This window comes from Ambystoma mexicanum, chromosome 6q (genome assembly GCF_040938575.1).
Source record: "Ambystoma mexicanum isolate Mex_15411 chromosome 6q, UKY_AmexF1_1, whole genome shotgun sequence".
Classification (NCBI taxonomy): Eukaryota; Metazoa; Chordata; class Amphibia; order Caudata; family Ambystomatidae; genus Ambystoma; species Ambystoma mexicanum.
Genome location: NC_090937.1, coordinates 1663550366 through 1663574451, shown reverse-complemented (window position 1 = coordinate 1663574451; position 24086 = coordinate 1663550366). Strand labels below are relative to the sequence as shown.

Below are 24086 nucleotides of genomic sequence, written 5' to 3'. Positions count from 1 at the left end.
CAGGGCGATCTGTGCCCTGCACAGCTTATTAAAGATGCTGCCCATGATCTCTCCCCTTTCATCACTAAATTAATAAACTCCTCCTTCGCCACTGGATCCATCCCCTCCAACCTAAAACAATCCTGGGTACTCCCACTACTGAAAAAACCTACACTTGACCCAGCCATACCCACAAACTACTGTCCTATAACAACTGTTCCCTTACTAAAAACTTTGGACAAGATTGCCTATGTACAAATACAGAAGCACTTGGAAGAACACAACCTCCTAGGAACCAGACAATCTGGATTCCGTCCCCAACATGGGGCCGAAACTGCCCTCAATGACCTGAAAGCACAGATCGATCTGCTCAGAGACAATGGACAAGCGGCTCTACTCCTCCTCCTCAACCTATCTGCAGCTTTTGATTTGGTCGATCACTCTATCCTATGCTCACACCTCAGCTCACTTTTCCACTAAAGCCATCACCTGGATTACATCCTTCCTTAATGGTAGGACCATGAGGGTCTTTTCTCCCACAGCGACAGCTGACCCTATACCCATCACCTGCGGTGTTCCTCAGGGCTCTTGTGTCTCCCCTACACTATACAACATATTTACCAAGCCCCTTTCCGATGATTTGGATCATCTTGGTATCACCTACACTAACTATGCAGATGATACCCAGATCCTCCTTCCGCTTTCAGGAGATTATGGAAAGGATTTTGCCTTGCTAAATAGGGTGTACATCATCATCCAGGCATGGATGGCTACTCATGGACTATGCCTGAATGATGATAAAACTGAGCTCATCATCTTAGGCACCACATTCAGCATTAAGAAACTTGGCCCTGCCTATAATTCCTTTATGATTGAAGGGAACAACATCAAAGTCGGACAGGAGGTCAAAACTCTAGGGTTCCACCTAGACTCTTCTCTTTCCCTCAAAAGACAAGTGAGTTCTCTTGCATCCACCACAGCATATACATGTAAATTAATCCGCGCAGCCAAACCTTTCGTATCTAACTCCAACTGCCTGACACTTGCCAGAGCCCTCATACTGTCTCGCCTCGACTATTGCAATGCCATGTATTTGGGGTCCACCAAGGCCACCACCAGTAAACTGCAAACCCTCCAGAACAACGCTCTCAGAGCAGCACTGGTCATCTCCAGAAGAGAGCACATCACAGGATTCAGCCAACAGAACAACTGGCTCTCCACTAGAGATAACATTCTCTTAAAAACGGCATCTCTCACCCACAAGCCCCTCAATAATGTTGCCCCTATCTACCTGATCAATAAATTCCACAGACAATCCTCCTTAAGACCTGTCAGAACTATCTATAAAGATTGTGTATCTGTTCCCCACTACAAACGGGCCACCACAGGGGGTAACAGTTTCCCAGTAAGAGCTGCCAGCTCTGGAACTCGCTGCCCCCAAACCTTAGAGCTGACCTACCCTATCAGAACTTCAGATCCAAGGTTGTCTCCTGGCTGAAATTAGGGTCCCACTAGGATATGCAATGCTCAGCGCTACCTGCACACACTGTAACCACCTGTGACTTCCTGCTCACTTGTACATTACAGTCCTATAATATGTCTGCTGATTTGATTTGATTTGTATATAACTTTATGTACCTACTTTTTGTATCAAGTATATTCTCTGTGTATTGTAACCAAGCTTTGAAATTTCTTAAATGCTGCGCCCTGATACCCCCGGGTTCACTAGCGCATTATAAATAATAAAAGTGATGATACGATCAAACAGAATATAGAAGTCAAACCAAGGATAATCTACCAAAGAGCTCCAACATTAAAGCAAAAAATTAGTCCAAGTCATCTCAAAGAAGATAAACCTGAGGTTCTCAGTCAATTCCTAAAAGAGCCGGCACAAACAAGAACCCACAGCTGTGGCAATTGTGGTATTTGTGATCAAATGGAGAATGGAATCAAAGAAATAAGATGACTAAATGGAAGATGCCAAAAGATAAAACAATTTATTAATTGCAATATAAACTATGTGATTTACGTAATAACATGCATATGCAAAAAAAGATATGTGGGAAGTACAATCAGAACACTAAAGGTTAGATTACAAGAACATATTAGAGCAATCAAAAATAAGGACATGAGATACCCAATGGCAGTACATTTCAATCAAGAACATAAAATAACTGACATCAAAGAAATTAAGTTTCTAGGTATTGAAAGAGTCAACACAACGGAAAGAGGAGGTGTAACAGGTTGTGTTTTTTTCCTTTTATTTTTTTATGTTTTTTTTTTTTTTAAAACAGGAATGAGACTCAGAGCCAATACGTAGGTGGTGAGAATTACAACGAGAATCCTCTTTCTTTATTGTAACAACTGTTTTCTATCTTTCTTTTAGGTTGAAAAGGATACGTTTTCCTTGCAGTAGATTTGGAGCCCAAGACCTTCTTGTAAATCAAATCAAGACTCTTCTTCTCAGGTAAGTCTCTAAATGTCTTTCCCAGATCTTTGACTTTTCTTTCTTTACTGTATATGTCTCTCACTTCCTCTTGAATTAGTCCTATGCGACTTGTGACTTAGCGGCCTCTTTTATGTAGGTTTTCTTGATGCACTGTCTGTTGCAAGTTCGTAATGATGGGGACTACTTAACAACATTGCCATACGAGGTTTATGGCGGCTCTGTTGATACACGGCCTTTCTGTCTCTTTTCTTTCATACGCAGCCTTCTATAGCCCCTCCGCACTAGTCTGTGTACATATGCTCTCTTTCTTTGCTTTTCCCCTCTCCCGGTGCTTCACGTACCTTCGTAGCAAAGCGTGCTACTGTTGGTTTCAAACGGGATTCTCTCGCGGTGACTTCACTTCTCCCTATATTTTCCTTGTCAGCTGGACTTCTGCTTTCAGCGCTCGCTGTCTCCGCCTTCTCCGATTCCCCTTGCTGGCCGCGTCCGACAGGCTGACACGGCAGGCTGAGAGATCAGCTGCCTTCTTCCTGGAAGCAGCTGCGGAGCGCACCTCCTCTCTCGGCTACTCGGCCATGGCTCCGACGCCCGCTCTGAACTTCTTCAAACTCTAACCTCTTAACTCTCGATACTTTATGTGACGACAACCGGTCGTCGGATCAACTCAAACGTAGGCTTTCCTTCGTGCAACGGCACCTCAGGACGGCAACAGGAATCTTTTTTCTTTTTCCAGCTCGGATCCTAATATGCCCAGACGTAACCGTCGTCCTCCGGCTTTTCTTCCCCTCGAGACGTTTCCTAGGCAACGAACACGGAGTCAGAAACATTAGAGGAAAGCCCATACATCTGTGGCTTCCTGAATGGGCTAATGACTATATTTTACTCCCCATAGAGACTGACTCCGTCACACCCCCTCTACTAAGCCCTTACGCTCGGGAAGGGTTTCTGCTCTGGACAAGAAATCAGCCCGTGAAAGCATCTTCCCCGGTTGGTGAATAGTTTTAAATGAGAAGGGCTGAAGGGAAAGGAACCACCTCAATACTCGTTGGTTCGAGTCCTTGTTTCGGGATAGCCAAACTAACGGTGCATGGTCAGTTATCAGTGTAAACTCTCGACCAAGTAGGTAATACCTAAGTGTATCAATGGCCCACTTGATCGCCAAACATTCCTTCTCGATGGTTGGGTAGCTTAGTTCATGAGGTAGCAACTTCCTACTTATGAATAGGATAGGCCTTTCTCTTTCTCCTTCCTTTTGGTAAAGTACTGCCCCAAGACCTGTACCTGAGGCATCCGTCTGTAGAACAAATGGTGCACTAAAATCAGGACAGTGTAAAACCGCCTGATTGGTTAGAGCTTCTTTTAAGCTATTAAAGGCTCTTAGGGTTTCAACCGTTTTCCAAGCTTTTCTGTTCCCAGTGGGTTTTTTTAATAGGTCTGTTAAAGGGGAAGCCAATGTGGAGAAATGAGGGATAAACCTTCTGTAATACCCCACAAACCCCAGAAGGGCCCTTACTTGCTTCGGGGTCTCAGGGAATTTTAATTGCCTGATGGCCTTCACTTTCTCCTCTTGTGGCTTTATCATCCCTTGCCCCACATAATACCCCAGGTATTTTGTACGAAAGGTTGCCACATGAGTTTTCTTGGGGTTTATGTGCAATCCGGCCCCCCTCAGAGTTTCAAACATCTTCCGTAGATGTATTAAATGCTCCTCCCAGCTCTGACTGTAAATGATAATGTCATCCAGATATGCTCCGACATAACTTTCATGTCCTTTTACTAGGTGGTTCATCAACCTCTGAAATGTTGCCGGAGCCCCATGTAGGCCAAAAGGTAGTACCGTGAATTGGTATAACCCAGTAGGTGTTGCAAACGCCGTCTTTTCTTTGTCCGATGGTAACAAAGGAATCTGCCAATAACCTTTGGTTAGATCAATGGTAGTTAGAAACTTGGCCTTCCCCAGGTTATTCAAGAGGTCCTCTATTCGTGGCATTGGGTAGGCATCAAATTTGGAAACTTCGTTTACTTTCCGGAAGTCCATACAAAATCTTACGGTGCCGTCGGTTTTCGGTACTAAGACCACCGGAGAACTCCAGTCACTATAGGAAGGCTCGATGATCCCTAAATCCAACATTTCCTTCACTTCTTGATTGATAGCTTGTATCTTCGATTCAGGGATTCGGTAGGGTCTGAGACGAACGGTAGAGCCGGGTTTGGTGGTTATGTGATGACACGTTAGATTAGTTCTCCCTGGAAGAGAAGAAAAGATTTCCGCAAACTCTTGCAAGAGATGGTTCAGCTCAGACCTTTCGGTAGATTTCAGTTCAGGATTGATATTCAAACTTTCAATTCCTATTCTTTCTTTAAGTTGGGGAAAATGTTCTTCCGACGAGGGTTCACCAGAAATCATAGCTATAGGTTGAATGGGTGGCATCCATTTTTTTAATAAATTCACATGATAGGTTTGGCACGACAATCTCATCCCAGGTTGTTTCACCTTGTATGTCAGTGGTCCTAAAACTTCTTGAATTTCAAAAGGCCCCTTCCAGGTAGCCAACATCTTATTGTCCGAAGTGGGTAGTAGTACCAAAACCTGATCTCCTACATTAAAGGTACGGAGCTGGGCCTTTTGATTGTAATATCTTTCTTGGTTTATCTGGGCTTGGAGAAGGTTATTGCTAGCTGTAGCCTGCAATTTCTCTATCCTCTCCCGTAATTGGGAGGCATATTCGGTCAATGACACCTCATTTTCTAACTGCTCTTCCCAGTTTTCCTTCAGCACATCTAATAGAGTCCTTACCGGCCTCCCGAACAACAGTTCGAAGGGGGCAAACCCTGTTGACGACTGGGGAGTGTTCCTCAGGGACATCAATATCCAGGGCAGCATTCTGTCCCAGTCTTTGTTTTCTGGCGAGGTTGTCTTCCGTAACATTTGTTTGATCGTTTGGTTATAGCGTTCCACTAAACCATCAGTCTGTGGGTGATAAACTGCTGTCTTTAAATGTTCAATTTTGAGGGTTTCACAGACTTGCTTCAACACGTTGGACATAAAGTTGGTTCCACGGTCCGTGACAATTTCTCTAGGAATTCCCACTCGTCCAATGAAGGGAACTAGGACATCACATATCTGTTGTGTATTTGTTGCCTTTAGAGGAAAAGCCTCTGGATACCTTGTAGCATAGTCTACGATAACCAGTATGTATTTATGACCTCTTCTGGTCGGTTCCAGGGGTCCGACAACATCAATTCCTATTCGGCTGAAGGGTTCAAGTACCAACGGCATAGATTGCAGGGGTGCCTTCTTGATGTTCGCTCTATTTTTCTTTTGACACTCCTCGCATGACTGACAAAATCTAGCCACCTGCTGGTATATCCCTGGCCAGTAGAATCTATCCAAAATCTTCTTAGAAGTCTTTTCGGTTCCGAGATGTCCCTCCCCGATCTGTACATGAGCAACCTCTAGAACCGTCGTATAGTATTTGCTTGGGACCACCAACTGCTTCAACACCTCCCCACTCCTAGTTTTGCTCACTCTATACAGTAGTCCCCTTTCCTTGATGAAATGAGGACCTTCTCCAGGAGAAACCTCTTTAGCCCGCTCTCGTGCATTTTTGAGTAATGGATCTAGGTCCTGGGCGGTTCTGAAACTATCGCCCTCCTCATCCAACCTCCAGTCTACGGTTACTGGACACACATTCTTGGTTCTCCACTCCTCCTTCATTTTCCTCCTTAGTTTCCGACTCTTCTGAGGTTTGGGGTACGGGGAGGTTATTTCCTCTCCATGAAAAGGGGCCATTTCCCACCAGCTCTTCTCAATCTCATGAATTAGTTTAGAGAATTTCGGTAGATCGGAGCCAATTAGTAAGGGCTTCGGTAAACTGGGTAGTACCGCTGCTTTCACTCCGACTGTTTCTCCACCCACTTTAATTTGTATCTTTCTTGCAGGGTACGCTTTTATATCCCCATGCACACATCTAATAGGAATTTCCCCTGCTGAATGAGGACTTTCACCTACCAGTTCTGAGGTCACCGCTGTCTGTAGACTTCCGGAATCAACTAGGGCAGTGGTAGGCTTCCCGTCGACCTCCGCCTCACAGGTATATAAATATTGAGACTGTCTTCCGTGTATAGTTTCCGGGTAGTCTCTTTCTTTCATAGATTCTAGAACACTCACATCCATTGGTTCTGGTTTTGGTTTCTTTGGACAGAATCTGGCGAGATGCCCCCATTCTCCACAATCAAAGCACTGTGGGCCTCGAATAGCCGTTGTCGCTGTACGATAATTCGAGGGTCCCTCGCTGCTAGGTCTGATCCGGAAGTTCTCCCCTTCGGGTTTCCTCAACATAGAATGCGGCCATCTTGGTTGGGGTGTAGGTTTATTCATCATGACGTGTGGTTTAGAACTAGATGCATGGGTCAACACCCGGCCCTGTCCTGCCTTTTGATACGCCGCTGCTACTTCCACTGCCTCTAACAACGACAATCGATGGTGTTGTTTGACCCATCGTTGTACTGGGCCGGGTAGTCCTTCTATGAATTGCTCCAATATGACCTTTTCCAATATCTCAACCGGTGAGGACACAGTGGGTTGTAACCACTTCTCGGCCAGTTCTTTCACTCGGTAGAACAACTGTCTTGGTGTCTCCTCTTCCCCCAGTCTAACCTCTCTGAACTTGATACGATAGGTCTCCTCATCTTGTCCCATACGTTCTAGAACCACCTTCTTCATGTCTCCATAAGTGGTATCCCCCGTGGGATTTGCGGTCTGATAAGCTGACTGCATCTCACCGGTCATCAATGGTGCGATGTAGTGGCACCATCTCTCGGCAGGCCATTGGGCATTTCGGGCGACCCTCTCGAAGTTCACGAAGAAATGTGCTGGGTCTTCTCCTACTGAGTATTTTTGTAATACGGAAGTAGGGACTTGAGGATTATTCCTGATATTTGTGACTTCCAACAACTGCGCTTGCTGCATTTGTAATGCCTGTTGGAAGGCTAATCTATCTGCTTGTGCTTGCTGATTCTGCATTTGTATGGCTTGTTGTAGCATCTGTTGTCCCTCGGAAAGGGTCTTAATGAGGTCCTCCATGACGTTCTCAAAATCCCACTTCTGACACCACTTGTAACAGGTTGTGTTTTTTTCCTTTTATTTTTTTATGTTTTTTTTTTTTTAAAACAGGAATGAGACTCAGAGCCAATACGTAGGTGGTGAGAATTACAACGAGAATCCTCTTTCTTTATTGTAACAACTGTTTTCTATCTTTCTTTTAGGTTGAAAAGGATACGTTTTCCTTGCAGTAGATTTGGAGCCCAAGACCTTCTTGTAAATCAAATCAAGACTCTTCTTCTCAGGTAAGTCTCTAAATGTCTTTCCCAGATCTTTGACTTTTCTTTCTTTACTGTATATGTCTCTCACTTCCTCTTGAATTAGTCCTATGCGACTTGTGACTTAGCGGCCTCTTTTATGTAGGTTTTCTTGATGCACTGTCTGTTGCAAGTTCGTAATGATGGGGACTACTTAACAACATTGCCATACGAGGTTTATGGCGGCTCTGTTGATACACGGCCTTTCTGTCTCTTTTCTTTCATACGCAGCCTTCTATAGCCCCTCCGCACTAGTCTGTGTACATATGCTCTCTTTCTTTGCTTTTCCCCTCTCCCGGTGCTTCACGTACCTTCGTAGCAAAGCGTGCTACTGTTGGTTTCAAACGGGATTCTCTCGCGGTGACTTCACTTCTCCCTATATTTTCCTTGTCAGCTGGACTTCTGCTTTCAGCGCTCGCTGTCTCCGCCTTCTCCGATTCCCCTTGCTGGCCGCGTCCGACAGGCTGACACGGCAGGCTGAGAGATCAGCTGCCTTCTTCCTGGAAGCAGCTGCGGAGCGCACCTCCTCTCTCGGCTACTCGGCCATGGCTCCGACGCCCGCTCTGAACTTCTTCAAACTCTAACCTCTTAACTCTCGATACTTTATGTGACGACAACCGGTCGTCGGATCAACTCAAACGTAGGCTTTCCTTCGTGCAACGGCACCTCAGGACGGCAACAGGAATCTTTTTTCTTTTTCCAGCTCGGATCCTAATATGCCCAGACGTAACCGTCGTCCTCCGGCTTTTCTTCCCCTCGAGACGTTTCCTAGGCAACGAACACGGAGTCAGAAACATTAGAGGAAAGCCCATACATCTGTGGCTTCCTGAATGGGCTAATGACTATATTTTACTCCCCATAGAGACTGACTCCGTCACAGGAGGTAATAGAGAACTACAATTAAGGAAAAGAGAAGCTAAATGGATATGTACTTTGGACCCCTGCTATTCTGGTTTGAATTCAGAAAGTGAGATGGCTTATTGGTTATGATGCACTATTACACTTAAACTCTGGAAAGAAAAGTATAAGACTTTGAAAAAGCGCCAAGTTTAAAGCATATTCACTCAATTTTTGTTGTTTTTGTTTTTTGTGTTTTTTGTGTTTTTTTGTGTTTTTTTAATTATTAGGTCTAGAAATGTATTGTTTTATGGTTAAATTATGGAAGGTATGAAGAAGTAGTCAAGCTGTTTGTTAAGAGGTGATTCTTTATTCTTTAGGATTCTGTTCGTTTTCTGTAGTCTTTCGTTTATTCTTACTCTTTATATATTCTGTGAGGCTGGGTACCATTAAAATATAGGTCTTAAAAGTAAGGCCAATTAAGATTAGAAAAGCTTAAAAATTATCAAGGCCTCACGGTAAAATTGAGGAATTAAAATGGCCGCCAAATGTCTCTGTGTGGCGTATGATGTCACCGCGTGGCGTGACGTGTGACGCCATCGCACAGCAAGACGCAATGATGTCATATGTCGGATGATCGCGGTTTGTATAAAAGAAAGTAAAAATTGTGTAGTTAAGAAGTGCAGATCGAGGCAGACCGGAGGCAATCGCACCAAGGGTAACAAAGGGTAACTTTCTTATGAGAGTAATATATACTGGGCTTCAATAGAACATCTTAGGGACTATACAACTTTAGGCCATGGAGGAACAGGAAAGCTTGGGTTTAACTCATGATACCCTCTCTTACTATTTTACAGGAACCTGCCTATATCTTACTTCAGTAAAAAAAGATTTTCAAAAATGAGAGAGATAATTAAGAACAAAGGAATAAAATATCAGAAATAATATCACAAAACACAGAAATTTGGTGAGTATAACTGAAAGGCAATATTATTATAGTTGCTTATAACATTCACCACCACTAATGTTTGTTTAAAAAAAATGAGTTAATCTTGTATTACTTTTTGTATAATTTTCTTCTCCTAATTAGAATCTCTCCTGATGGACCACGTGTATTTCACGTGGGGAAACACGTGTTGAGAGAAAATAATTTTAAGGATGTGTACTGAGAGGAAATGAGAGGAAAGAATTATAAGGATGTGTACTGAGAGGAAATGAGAGGAAAGAATTATAAGGATGTGTACTGAGAGGAAATGAGAGGAAAGAATTATAAGGATGTGTACTGAGAGGAAATGAGAGGAAAGAATTATAAGGATGTGTACTGAGAGGAAATGAGAGGAAAGAATTATAAGGATGTGTACTGAGAGAAATGAGAGGAAAGAATTATAAGGATGTGTACTGAGAGGAAATGAGAGGAAAGAATTATAAGGATGTGTACTGAGAGGAAATGAGAGGAAAGAATGATAAGGATGTGTACTGAGAGGAAATGAGAGGAAAGAATTATAAGAATAATTATAAGGATGTGTATCAATGTATAAAGAAGGAAACCGCATGATCTCAATGCAAAAAATAAATACTACAGAAAGGTTATTTTGTTGGTGTGATAATACTGTTAGTGCCAGAAGCGCACTCCATATAAGTGTTTTCAAAAATAATTATTGGTTTAAATATTGCAGCAGCCGAAATATACACTTAAGTGTGCAGCATCCAGGCAAGCAAAAGGTTAACTTTGTGCACATAGAAATCGCCAAAATAGGAAACAAAAGCCGCCAAGGACTGCAATTTGTTATACAAAACATTATAAGGGAAATAAACCTAGAATCAAAACAATGCCACTTAGAGCTTCAAACATATAACTCACTCCCCTCGATCGAAAGCTTTCTCTGCATCCAGAGAGACTGCAGCAAATGGATCGTTGGATTTATGGGTATGGTCTAGTGTGTTGAGAAAAAGTCTAATGTTTGAGGAAGAGAGCCTACCCTTAATGTAGCCCACTTGATCATGTTTAACTAATTTATGTAATAGGGGGAGAAGTCTATTCGCTAAGATTTTAGCAAACATCTTTCAATCTGTATTTATGAAACATATGGGCCTGTAGCTCTGAGGCAGCTCTGCATATTTATTAGGTTTTGGAAAGACAATTAGCAAAGCTTCCGAAAAGGAGCCTTGTGCTTCGTCATTTAAAATAAATGGGAGACAAGTTTGTTAAGTTTGGGCACAAAAAGTTGTTTAAAATGGGCAAAGGAATCGATAGAAAAGCCATCTGGCCCTGGTACTTTTCCTTTTTTAAGATCTTATATGGCCTTATTCCTTATTAATATCCTCAAGGGATATAGGATTACTAAGCATCTGCAGGTCGATCTTTGGACAGGGAGAGCGAAGTATGCGCTGAAGAAATTCTTCTATATTAGTGTCATTGGGAGGTGCTTCAGAAGTATATCATTTTTGGTAGAATTCAGTAAAGACTTTGATGATGTCCTGGTGCGAGAAGACCCTATTACCAGCTAGATCTTTAACTACTGCAATTCTGGCTTTTTCCCTTTTAAATGTAAGGTATGATGCAAGAGACTTACTAGAGCGTTTGAAAATTGATATATGTTTGCTTTGTATTTTAGGAGATTCGCACAAGAATACTCTGTGGCAAGTGTATTGTATTGTACTCTGAGTTTGATTATATTTTTTAGAATAGCTTCTGAGTTGGTAGATGCAAATATGGATTCGTCTTTTGAGTTGCTTAAGGATGTTGTCTGATTCTTGTTTAAGTAACCTTTTCTTTCTTGCTGCGAATGATATAGTAGAGCTACGAAGAACTGCTTTGTAGCAATCCCAATTGTTGGTTATAGAAGTATCTTGGGTTTTATTTTCTGCAAAGAATTGATTATGTTGTTGGGTTATATAGGGTGTGAATGAGTTATCCATTTAAAGAGACAAATTGAACCTCCATCTATTGGATTTACATGGAGTTTGCCGTGAAGTAAGTTGAATGTTTCCCTGTGCATGATCCGAAAGCGTAATGCATTCAATATTGGCTTGCAATAGGAAGCTAGTCATAGATTCCGATATAAATATGTAATCGAGTAAAAAGATTTGTGAGGGTTAGAGAAAAAAGTGTACTCTAAATCTGAGGGGTGAGTAACACGCCAGGTGCCAATGATTCCTAATTCAAATATGAAATTAGTAAATTGTGAGTGGGATTTGATATTTTTTAAATGAACATTGGATTTTCTACCAAGAAATGGATCAACAATTCCGTTACAACTGCTCACAAATAATTAAGTTGTTTGGGTTAGATTGGAGAATATGATTTCTAAGGTATGACCAAAATCGAGGATCTGGTAATGTAGGACTGTATACATGCAGAATAGTATATTCAACAGGTTCAATAAGCAATTTAACAAGTACCCATCTTCCAAGATCATCAGATCCATTAGCAATAATCCTGCACTTAAACCTCTTATTCACAAGAATCACCACTCCATTTTTCTTGCCATCGGCCGCACTGGAGAAATCTTGCCCAACCCAATACTGTTTGATTTTGGCTGCTTCTGCTTGTGATAAATGAGTTTCTTAGTGTCAAGGATGGCACTCTGTCAAGAGTGGCACAGGGCCCCCAGGTAGAGTTTGGGTGGCTGTGCTGATGTAAGGTGACAGATAAGTACACACACAGCAGGAAACTCAACAAGAAAGAAAACTAGGCAACTGTAGTTGTGAACAGAAAGGGGCAGGAAATACAAAAATACAAACAAACTGGATTCCCTCTTGGGGTGTTTGCAGATATGGAAAAGAGTGTTCCACGGACCTTTGGAAACTCCAGCCTTCTGCAAAGATTACTATTACAGGGGCCCGCTCTGTCTGCTCATGGCTGGGAACAACAGCTGTGGGTGTCTGTAACGCTGAAAACATGACAAGGGAAGGGGCAGAGGTTCCCTGCCGGAAACCAACAGTCAAGCTCTGTACAAAGGATCAACATAAGACACAAGAGAGACAAGAACAGAAATAACCAGGGACAAGGAAGTCTAAGAGAAATCTAGCAGAAGGGAATGAACGAAAAAACAGTACAATAGAAATGGGTAAACTAAAGGGGAGGACAGAGGACTCAAGGAAGAGAAGGGCAGGGATCAAGAACAACAAGGGGTTGCAAACAAGGAAGAGAGCAAGGGAGCATCAGCCATGAAATAGGGGGGCTGCAAACAAGGAAGAGAGCAAGGGAGCAGCAGCCAGGAAATAGAGGGGATGCAAACAAGGAAGCAGGGCTGTAGTAACGGATGGCACAAGGTGCAGAAAAACTGTAGTGGATTGCAGAGGACTGTAGTAGGCTGCAAGGCAGAGAGTCCAGAGGAGCAGGACTGAGAGCTGTAGTAGGCGGCAGACAGAGAGCCCAGAGGAGTAGGGCAGCAAGGAGCGAACCCAAAGGAACAGGGCGTCGAGGCAGGGAGACCAGAGGGTCAGGGCTGAAATCAGAAGAGAGTAGCAGGCTGCAAGGCAGGGAGCCCAGAGGACCTGGGCTGTAGGTAGTGGAGGATTGCATGCTGCAAGGCAGGGAGCCCAGAGGAGCAGGGCAGCGAGGCAGGGAGCCTGGAAGGCTATGGCTGTAGGCAGCGGAGAATAAGAGGCTGCGAGCCGAGGCAGGGAGCCCAGAAGAACCAGGGCTGCGAGGCAGGGAGCCCAGAAGGACCAGGGCTGTAGGCAGCGGAGGGTTGCAGGCTGCAAGGCAGGGAGCCCAGAGGAGCAGGGCTGTGAGGCAGGGGGCCCAGAAGGCTAGGACTGTAGGCAGCAGAGTGTAACAGGCTGCAAGGCAGGCAGCCCCGAAAGAGCACTGGATCAAAGCAGGAAAATGCAGCAACCGGAGCAGCATGTAAATTCGAGTCACAAGGCATAAAGGGGCTGGGAGGGCTCTTGATGCAAGAGACTGAGCTCCCACAGGCAGCTGCTTAAATACAGCCCTGCCCTGTACTGAGGCAGGCTAATTGGAAGCACTAGGAGCAGCACACCTGAAGATAATCTGCATCCTCCCTCTCTGGTGCTGAGATGGTGCAAGAAGCACTGATCGCTAGGGCTTCTGGGGATTGTGGTTCCAATAATGACGAATGGGAATGGCCAGGAATTGATAGCTGTAACAAGGTGCATTATGGTACATGTAGTTAGCTGAATTAAATAGGAAAGTACCAATGTCGTACAAATGGAAATTAAGGACCAAAATGTGAATAGGGGTTGTTTAAAGAGTATTATGAAGATAAACGAGTACCATATCGTCCATGATGGTTGCCAATGTGTGTGCCAGTGGCACAGGTGTGACAGTATGCCCCTCTCCAGGCCCCCTGAAGACTGACCAACAGGAAGAGCATGTCCAAGTCCTGTCACACCGTGAGGGAGTCTTATAGTAATAAGGCACATCATGAAGATCCTAAAGCTGTGTAAGGCTGCAAGGTGAGAGCTTTTACAGGAGGAATCTTTATCAATGTTCAGAACCCTTGAGATAGAATCCAGAAAAGACAAGGTCTTAGGGGCACCAAACACAACAGTGCGTTCATGATCTGAGAGACTGTGAAGATCTGCTGCAGGCTCCATAGCATATATGTCTTTGAAAGTAGTGGTTTCCCTTAGGGCTGGCAACGGTACAGTGCTGAAAGGTGGAACCAGAGATCCAGCTGAATTGGTTGCTCTAGGAGGGTCTTCCAAATATTCGGCTTCAATACCACAATCCCGCCATCGATTGGTCCTCCCAACTGGTGCAGTTTCCATCCTCTGTATGCAATACGTCATGCACTTCCTTGCATACTATCAATCAGAATAGTCCAACTCAAGCGCCTGTCTCCTCTTTGCATATAGGAGCTATCTCTGCCACTGCAATACCTTCAGTTCCACCTGAATATAGGGATTATTCTGATGTTTTTGACAAGGGTATGGCAGAGACCCTTCCACCTCACCGGATCTATGATTGTCCAATAGATCTGATACCAGGGGCTAAGACACCTACCGGCAGGGTGTCTTCACTAACGCTTCAAGAAGATCAAGTGTTAAAGGAGTACATCGACAAAGCACTTGCGATGGGTTTCATCCGACCATCCAAATCGCCAGCGGCATCTCCACTATTTTTCGTCCCCAAAAAAGAAGGAGATCTTCGTCCATGCATAGACTATCGTGCATTGAATGCTGTGACCATTAAAAATCAATATCCACTCCCGTTAATATCGGTCCTTCTCGACCAATTGGGTTCTTCACAAATTTTCACGAAACTGGATCTCCGATGAGCGTACAATTTGGTACGTATGAGAGCAGGAGATGAGTGGAAAACCGCATTTAAGACTCGCTACGGTCTTTATGAATACCTTGTGATGCCGTTTGGTCTCTGCAATGCTCCAGCTACCTTTCAGGCTTTTATGAATTACCTTTTTCATGATATATTAGATCAGTATGTCGTTGTCTATTTAGATGACATTCTGATTTATTCCAGGACACTTCCAGAACATATCCAACATGTCAGAACGGTACTTCAGCATTTGCGAGACAACCACTTATATGTGAAAATTGAGAAATGTATTTTTCATACTCCGGAGGTTGAATTCTTGGGGTATGATTTGACCAATCAAGGAGTTCGCATGAGCAAATCCAAAGTGAAGGCTATTTTGGAATGGCCTCCCCCGAAAACAGTGAAATCACTCCAATCATTTTTGGGATTCGCCAATTTTTATCGGCGTTTCATACATGGGTTTTTGGGGCTTTCTGCGCCTCTCACCTCCTTGACCAGTGCTAAGGTTCCCTATGTCTGGTCTAAGGCGGCTCAGGATTCATTTGAACAATTAAAATTGGCTTTCACATCAGCTCCTGTTCTAAAACATCCTGATCCGGAGTTACCATTCTATGTGGAAGCCGACGCTTCTGGATTTGCTATTGGCACGGTTCTGTCGCAGAAGTGTCCTCTTACTGGAGAAATACATCCCACTGCTTTCTTTTCTCGTAAACTTACAACATATGAAAAGAACTATTCAATCACTGAACGTGAACTCTTGGCCATCCGAGACGCCTTTTCTGAGTGGAGACATCATTTATTAGGGGCTCGTCATCCTGTCACGATTTTTTCTGATCACAGGAGTTTACTTGCTTTTAAAACCATGAAATGCCTGACTGCCAGGCAAGCCTGTTGGCATCTGTTCTTTTCGCAACACGATTTTCTTATTACCTATCGTCCTGCCAGGGCTCATGTGTCTGCTGATGCTCTATCTCGCCTTCATGCTGAGGAGCGACCGTCAAAGACAGAACCTCTTCCACTGCTACCTAATAAGGTTATTTGCGCGTGTGCTGTCCAGCCCACTCTACGCTTTGTCATTGAGAAATGGGTCTCTTCTCATCCTACGGAAGTCGCTGATCTAAACTTAGACATGGTTCAGGGTCTCCCTTTCATACAAGGACGCATCTTCATACCACCGAGACATGCCCGTACCTTGACCTTACAGTGGTTTCATGACTCTGTCATCGCGGCACATCCTGGCCACAAGAAGACATTAGAGGCCTTATGTCGCTGGGCTTGGTGGCCTAACATGTCTAGGGACATCAAAGACTATGTTTCCTCTTGTGCAATATGTGCACAATACAAAACTTCCAGATCTAAACCTGTAGGACTATTACGTCCATTACCGGTTCCTTACAAACCTTGGCACATGGTCTCAATGGATTTTATAGTCGATCTACCAGAAGTGAGTGGACATGATACCATTTGGGTATTGATTCACTACTTTACCAAATACGCCATCTTTGTGCCTTGCGCAGGGTTTGCCTTCCGCTCCTCAGTTGGCCAGGTTGTTTATGGCTAATATTTTCAGGTTTTTTGGATTGCCGTCCATCATTTTGTCTGATCGGGGAACGCAGTTCGCATCTCGTTTCTGGAGGGCACTCACTGAATCTTTTGGCATCGACGACAGATACTCCTCGTCGTATCACCCTCAGACGGACGGCCAAACTGAAAGGGCAAACGCTACCATAGAACAATACTTGCGTTGTCTGTGCCTTCAATTTCAGCAATCTTGGTTTACTGCATTACCCCAAGCGGAATTCGCTTATAATAACTCCATGCATTCAGCCACAGGGGTGTCACCATTGTTTGCCTTATATGGGTGTCATCCACGGTCTTTGCCTCTCGACCCGTCCTTGCCTACAACAAATCCAGCTGCTTCGGATTGTGTTTGTGATCTGGATCAGTTGCACCGGGACATCCGTTGCCATTTACTCCGGGGCCAAGAGCATGCCAAGAGAACTGCGGATGCTCGCCGTGTACCTGGTCCCGACTATAGGGTCGGTATGAAGGTTTGGTTGTCTTCACGGAACCTGCGACTAGCAGGTAAAAGATCTTTGTTACCACGATTCGTGGGTCCTTTTCTTATCATCTCTATGAACAATCCTGTCGCTGTGAAGTTGGCCTTGCCGAAGTCATGGCGTATCCATCCTATGTGTTCCATGTGTCCTTAATCAAACCCTGTCCTCCTTCCACCCGTTTATTGGCTCGTCCACCTCCTGTGTTGGTGGATGGAGAGGAGGAGTATGAGGTGTCAAGTATTCTGGACTGTCGAATAACTAAGGGTACTGCTTTTTACTTGGTTGACTGGAAGGGTTTTGGTCCCGAGGATCGGACTTGGGAACCCCTTGAGAATTTGCATTGTCCTGATCTTCTTAGGAAGTTCCATGCCTCCCGGGGGTTGCCGGTGTGTTTGGGGGTGGATGCTGTTACGCTCCGGCAGCGCTGCTCTTGCCAGTCTCTATCGGCACTTACACCGGCTCACACCGTCCGAGGAAAGACATTGTTGTGGCAGTGTTATCGGTTTCCATGGAGACTGTATGGATGTCGGCATCAGTATCGGCCGTGTCAGCTGACACGCGCATTACGCACTAGGCGTACAGCGATGCCCCGCCCCTAGCCTTCTTAATCTGGTTCCTCTTGGGGCTCGGTGCTGCTAATTGTAGTCTACACGTACTCTTACGTGTTTAGCCCTCGAGCTAAATTTCTTCTTCAAACCTTCCAACTTAGGTTTCCTGGTTTTCGACTTTGCCTTCCAATCGGACTGTTCACGGATTGCCCTGCTGATTTTGGTTCTACACGCTGTTACGACTCAGAACGTTTCCTGGATTGTTGACGGCTGTTAGAAGCCGTTCTCCTATGCTTTGTAGCTTTTGGTTCCTTCCACAAGTGCTACATCGAAACAATCATCGCCTGACACTTATTGCTTTTAGTAAGTGTGTCTTCATTTCTACTTGTCATAATTTCCTGTGATTTGCTTCCTGGATAAACACTGCCTACCTCCACTGTGAAGATAATTACTTTCCTTGGACATTGTGCTGGATTTGTACTCTCTTCTTTCAAGTGCAGTTCAGGACGCTTTCCAGTTACCTGCACCAACCCGTACCTAGTGCGTCCCTCGTGCCGTTCGGGTGTTTCCTCCCTCACTAACTTACCTGTTTATTATTTTCTCCTGTCGTTGTGTCCTTTTGAATTGGATTTCCCTCTTGGCTCCTCAACCATCTCCTTCCAGGTCAGTTGTACATTCCCTAGGGATTCAAGGGGAGACGTTAACTCAGTAGCTAGTTCCTTATTGTCCTTTGCATTGTTCTTTTAGGCTCTGTATCTACTCTGCTATTCCAACCAACTTGTTATTCAGGTATTCATGAATAGTTGATTGTCAGATAATTATTATATCTTATCCTTACCGCTTATAATCCTTTCTGTGGTTTCTTTTCAGCTGTTGGTCTAGCGGTGTATGTGTCTACACCGCTCTTTTATTTGATTGATATCTCTGTCTGTCTTATCAACACAGCAGAGGGATACATCATAGAAAAGAGCCCCTCTTTTGAGGAAGCCTGATTTACTAAAATCAGGGTAGCTGAGGTCGAGACTGGTTGCTCCGAGAGTTCCACCACTTCTGTCTTCGAGGTCCGGTTTCAATCTTCCGAATCTTGGTGTGGTGAGTAACAGGGATTCAGGTATGTCTATTTTTTTTCTTTTATTTTCCCTCCGTCTGCCCCACCTCCCCTCCCCTCCCCTCCCCTCCCAACCCCACTTACCTTCTTCTCGGTCATCTTTCAGGGAGCGAATGCGCTGGGAACAGTTCTGTTCCCAGCGCGGTCGCTCCTGATGGGCACCATGGAAAGGGAAAACAGACTCCATTCCTGGCAGCCATTTTCTTGGTCTTTTTTTTTCTGTCCTGAAACGCTGCAGCATTTCGGGACAGAAAAAACTGCTTTTAGTACACCGGTCACGCAGTTCTTTCGGGCAGAGGTACTAATAGCAATATGCCCCTTGCGACAGATGCATATAATTATGGGCCCTGGGGCATTACCTGACTCAGTAATGCCCCTGCCGCTCAGGGCGTATTGCTTAATTATTACCACTATTTAATTAGACCTTATCAGGTCGAGTGGTGGTAAGTAGACCAGTCACTAAGCTGTGATATTCATGATCTCCTGAGAAGACATAATTAAATGTGATATGTTAGCCAATAATCCTTTCAAACACAATCTAAGAAAGTGGTTAAGGTACATCAATGATGTGTTTATTGTTTGGGATGGCACCAAAGAGGAAGCAATCACCTTTGTTAACAGGCTGAGCCTCCAGAATAGATTTCTAAATTTCACAAAAGAACTTGGGGAACAAGAAATACATTTTCCCGACATTACTGTGTTCCATTATGAAGGAAGTTTTAAGAGTGAAACCATTCAGCAAGGCCACCGACAAGAATGCATTGTTGCATTATTCTAGTCACCATGCCAAGCATATCAAGTCGAATTTACTGTTTAGTCAGTTTCTTAGGTTAAAGAGGAACAGTAGCCTAAAAGCAGATTATGAGAATAGTGGTAACCTACTAGTAGACAAGTTACTGGTAAGAGGCTATCCGGCAAAATTAGTGAAGGATTAATCTAAACGAGCCTATAACAATAATCGGGAAGCACTCCTAGAAAACACTGACCAGAAAATAATGAAAAAGAAAACAGGCCCAGTGTTTGTTAATACATTTTCCAACTTGCCATACAAAATAAAAACGGTGGTCAGCAAAGTGTGGAAGAAAGTTGTTAGGCAGAAACCTGTGCAGTTCCCTTAGGGACCACTGCAAAAGGCTTAAGACTACAGGTGTTGGCAGTAAACCCAATTGGTAGCAGTCTGTACCACCCAGATTTACCTGGTAGCTGTGGCTGAGCAGCCAGACTTCTCTCAAGAAGAGTTAGACAGTATATAGAGTATACAAGATAGGTACCAAAATACAGTAGCACAAGCAAACACTGGCCAGAGCTTTGGTATCAAAGTATATAATTATTTATTTAAAGACACACTTAGAAACACTCCAGCACTATTATTGTAAGCAAGTTCAAAACACAGTCACTATTAATATATATCCATCCCTTATTCCTTATTAGACAAGTCTTAGTTAATACCACTCATTTTCAGACAGAGGTGAGCGCTTAACTAAAGATGGCACTCCAATAAGTTATCAAAAAAGGGAGGGAAAAGGTAGAAATTAGAAAAGCACACAACACAATACTTTAGAAGCACCCAGCAATGCAGGAAAGTCAAAGTCTACTTGTGAGCAAAAAGTTCAGAGGCCAGGCTCCTTCTTAGAGAGAGTAGAACACCAATGCGCCCAAGATCACACAGTTTAAAAGGCTTGAAATGTCTTGCAGAGAGTTAAAAAAAGGAATTAGTTCAGCTCAGAAAAGTTCAGTTAGCCAGCCTAAGGCCAACCCAAGTGGTAAGTTGAGGATTTAAGAGACACCCCACACAGACCATTGCGAGGGAGGCCAGGCGGACACAGTACCTTGAAAGTGGGGAGAATCCTCCAAATGGGGCAGTTGTTCCTGGCAGCAGGTGCAAGTCGCGGCATCGTCCAGAGGAAGAGAAGATCTCGAGGTGGAGGAAAGCTGAAGGTCATTGCACTGCCAGGGAAGAAACCAGCCGCGGAGTTCTCCGGTAAAAAGGTACTACCCTTTTATTCACGGTAGTGGTAAAACGTGGTATCCCGGTTGCCGGGGTGCTTGGCACAGGCAAGGTGGCCACGAGATGATCCGGGGAGGCGAAAAGGCGGGCAAACTGGTTATCCCCACCAGTCAAAGGAAGAAGACTCTTCGGGATGAAGATCTCCTCTGTCGTTGGAAGAAGTGGTGAGGCGGTTTAGCAGAGCTCCACCAGTGGTGTCATCGTTGCAGATCGGCTCAGCTTCTCCCTCTTGGGATTCTTTGGTCCTGTGGCGACTTCTGAAGTTCCAGTCCCCAAAGCCCTGCTTTTATGCAGAAAACCCCCATTCATCAGTCCTAGCTGTCACTCAAACATGCTAAGTGGTGAGCCGGGCGGCTCACCACTGGGCCAATCACACAAGAGTGCGACTTGAGTTGCAGAGGCAACTCAGTCCAGGGTGCCTAAACCCCCCTCCCACACATCCTGGATACCCAGATAGAGTGGCACCACTTTTGGAGGCTTCTATGTAGAAGGCCGCCAAAAAGTAGAACAAAGGGCTCGACTTGGGTTGGAGTTACAGAGGCAAACACAAACGCCATTTTAAAACTGAGTCCTGGCAAAAAGACCCAACTGGGGAATAAATATTAAATAAATAACCCGGCGGTATCTTTAACATTGCACCAAAAAGTGGTGCGTTTAAAATGAATGGGAAAATCCCATAGTAAATATTCTCAAGGAATATTTCACGTGGTAACTACTGCCACCAGCCAGAAACTCGACGAGGGGGGACTGCACAGTGCCCCCTCGAAAAACAGACCCAGGGGCAATCTAATTACCCCTACCAGTACTTCCACAATATGATGGTTTGTACTGATTCTGTTCCCAATTTAAGACCAGTAAAGTCATTGGTGAGTTTACATGCCCCGGGAGACAGTAGTCAGTCCCAGGGTATGGAGTCTATGTTTTGGGGTCACTATGACACCCCTGTGTTACTGCACTGAGGGTGCTGTGTAACACACTTACCAAAAACCACATGAAACCCTATGGAGTAAAAGACCCCATAGCCCATAAAACACATTACAAAGTCAAAGGATATCTCAAATAATGTCTAGGAGTGGGAGAAAAAGAGTCTCACTCTTAGCAGGAGAAAAAAATAAACCCCAAAAATCCAGCAAAGCTGCTGGGGGACTCACTAGGTTTGGGAAATTAGCCTTAACAGAGAATTTTCCCTAACACTCGCCCCTCCCAGACTAAGGGACAGGAGGATTTAATCCACTCCTGGATGAATCTCATACCTGTAGTCGATGACATACATCCTAGAGAGACCATCAGCATGTTGGTGGTGACACCCTGACCTGTGCTCAATGGTGAAATCAAACCCTTGCAGGCAGAGTGACCATCTCAGTAGTTTTGGGTTTTCCCCCTTCATTTGCATCAACCATCTCAAGGGTTGGTGGGCAGTCTGAATGACAAAAGTAGAACCATACAAGTATGGCCTAAACTTCTTCAGTGCCCACACAATAGCAAAACATTCTCTTTCAATTGTTGCCCACCTCGTCTCAGGATCCTTCAGATTTCTGCTGATGAAGCAAATGGGGTGCTCCCTACCTTTCTCATCCAGTTGTCTAAGGACAGCACCTATAACTACATTAGAAGCATCTGTCTGCACAATGAAAGTTTGGTGATAGTCAGGAGCTCTCAATACTGGTGCTTGGCATAGAGCTTTCTTCATGTTTTCAAAGGCCTGATTGCACTCCTCATTCCATTTGACCTTTTTAGGCAATTTTGGAGAGGAGATTACATTCAGTGGAGAAGCTATGGTCCCATAGTTCTCTATGAAATTCCTGTAATACCCAGTGAGGCCTAGGAAGGCTCTCACCTGGGTTTGAGTAGTAGGTGTCGTCCAATTTTGCACAGCTTCAATCTTGCTGAGCAAAGGCCTTATTTCTCCACCTACTACCTCATGCCCAAGGTAGACCACCTTACTCTGACCAATCTGGCATTTACTTGCCTTTATGGTCAGATTGGCCTGTCCAAGAGCCTGCAAAACATGTCCTAGGTGGTTAACATGCTCTTCCCAGGATTGGCTGAATACTGCAACGTCATCCAAGTATGCCATGCAGAAGTCCTCCATCCCAGCCAGAACCTGATTTACCATCCTTTGGAATGTTGCAGGTGCATTTTTCAGTTCAAAAGGCATAACCTTAAATTGGTATAAGCCAACTGGGGTAGAAAATGCAGTTTTCTCCTTGGCATGGTCTGTCAGGGCTATTTGCCAATAGCCTGACGTAAGGTCAAATGTGCTGAGGAACTTGGCTGAACCAAATCTATCCACCAACTCATCTGTCCTTGGCAAAGGGTGGGCATCCGTCTTGGTGACTGCATTAAGAGCTCTATAATCCACACAGAATCTCAATTCTTTGGATCCTGCCTTTGGTACTAACACAACTGGGCTAGACCATGGACTAGTAGAGGGCTCTATTACCCCGAGATCAAGCATCTTCTTGACCTCCCCTTTGATGTGGGTCCTTACATTTTCTGACATTCTATATCCTCTGCTTTTGACTGGCAGACAGTCACCAGTGAGTATATCATGCTGGCCACAAGGGGTCAAGCCTGGTGAAAGTGAGAACAAGGAGGCAAACTGATTTAACATAGATGTGCACTCTTCTTGTTGCTCAGGTGTCAGATTTGAAGAGAGATTTACTCCTTCAATCTTTTCATCCAAGGGTAAGCCTCTGAGGAGATCAGGGAGCGCTTCACTCTCTTCTTCCTCTTCTGTTGAAGCTAGAAGCAAGGCTCCTACTTCAGGCCTGGAGACATATGCCTTTAGTTGGTTGGTGTGGAAAACTCTGGGAGCCTCCTTGGGATTGCCCAAATCCACCAGATAGTTCACCTCTCCATGTTTACCCACAACCTTGAAGGGTCCCATCCATTTATCTTGCAAGGCCCTCTGCCTTGTGGGGATCATAACTAGAACTAGCTGGTCTTGAGTGAACTCAACCATGTTAGCCTTTTGGTCATGCCAATGCTTGACCAAAGCTTGCCGAACTTTCAGGTTATCACTAGCTTCTGGCATCATGTGTGACATTCTCCCCCGGAGACCTATCACATAGTCAGTCACTCTGACTGGCTTGGGGGAAGGAGCACTCTCCAACCCCTCCTTAATCAGGGCCAATGGACCTCTGACTGGATGGCCATAAAGAAGTTCAAAGGGAGAATAACCTACTCCCTCCTGAGGGACTTCTCTATAAGCAAAGAGAAGGCATGGTAATAGGAGGTCTCACTTTCTTTTAAGGGGATCTTCTAAAGCACCTATCATGCTCTTCATGGTTCTATTGAACCTTTCTACCAACCCGTTTGTCTGAGGGTGGTAGGCATTAGAGAACTTGTAAGTAACTCCACAGGTTTTCCACATGGCTTTCATGTAGTGGGACATAAAACTTGACCCCCTGTCAGAGATTACTTCCTTAGGAAACCCAACCCTGGTAAAAAATACCAAGGAGGGCCTTAGCCACAGCCTGAGCT

At 44.5% G+C, this 24086-nt stretch overlaps 1 protein-coding gene across 1 annotated transcript in view; it reads left to right on the top strand.

The window, feature by feature from the left end:
* The first annotated feature begins 9494 nt into the window (after positions 1–9494).
* Positions 9495–24086, top strand: part of LOC138517000 (zinc finger protein 271-like) — a 108374-nt gene continuing 93782 nt past the window's right edge. Inside the window, exon 1 of the mRNA XM_069632502.1 lies at positions 9495–9593. The gene's annotated coding sequence lies outside the window, so the exon portion shown is untranslated. The remainder of the gene's footprint in view (positions 9594–24086) is intronic.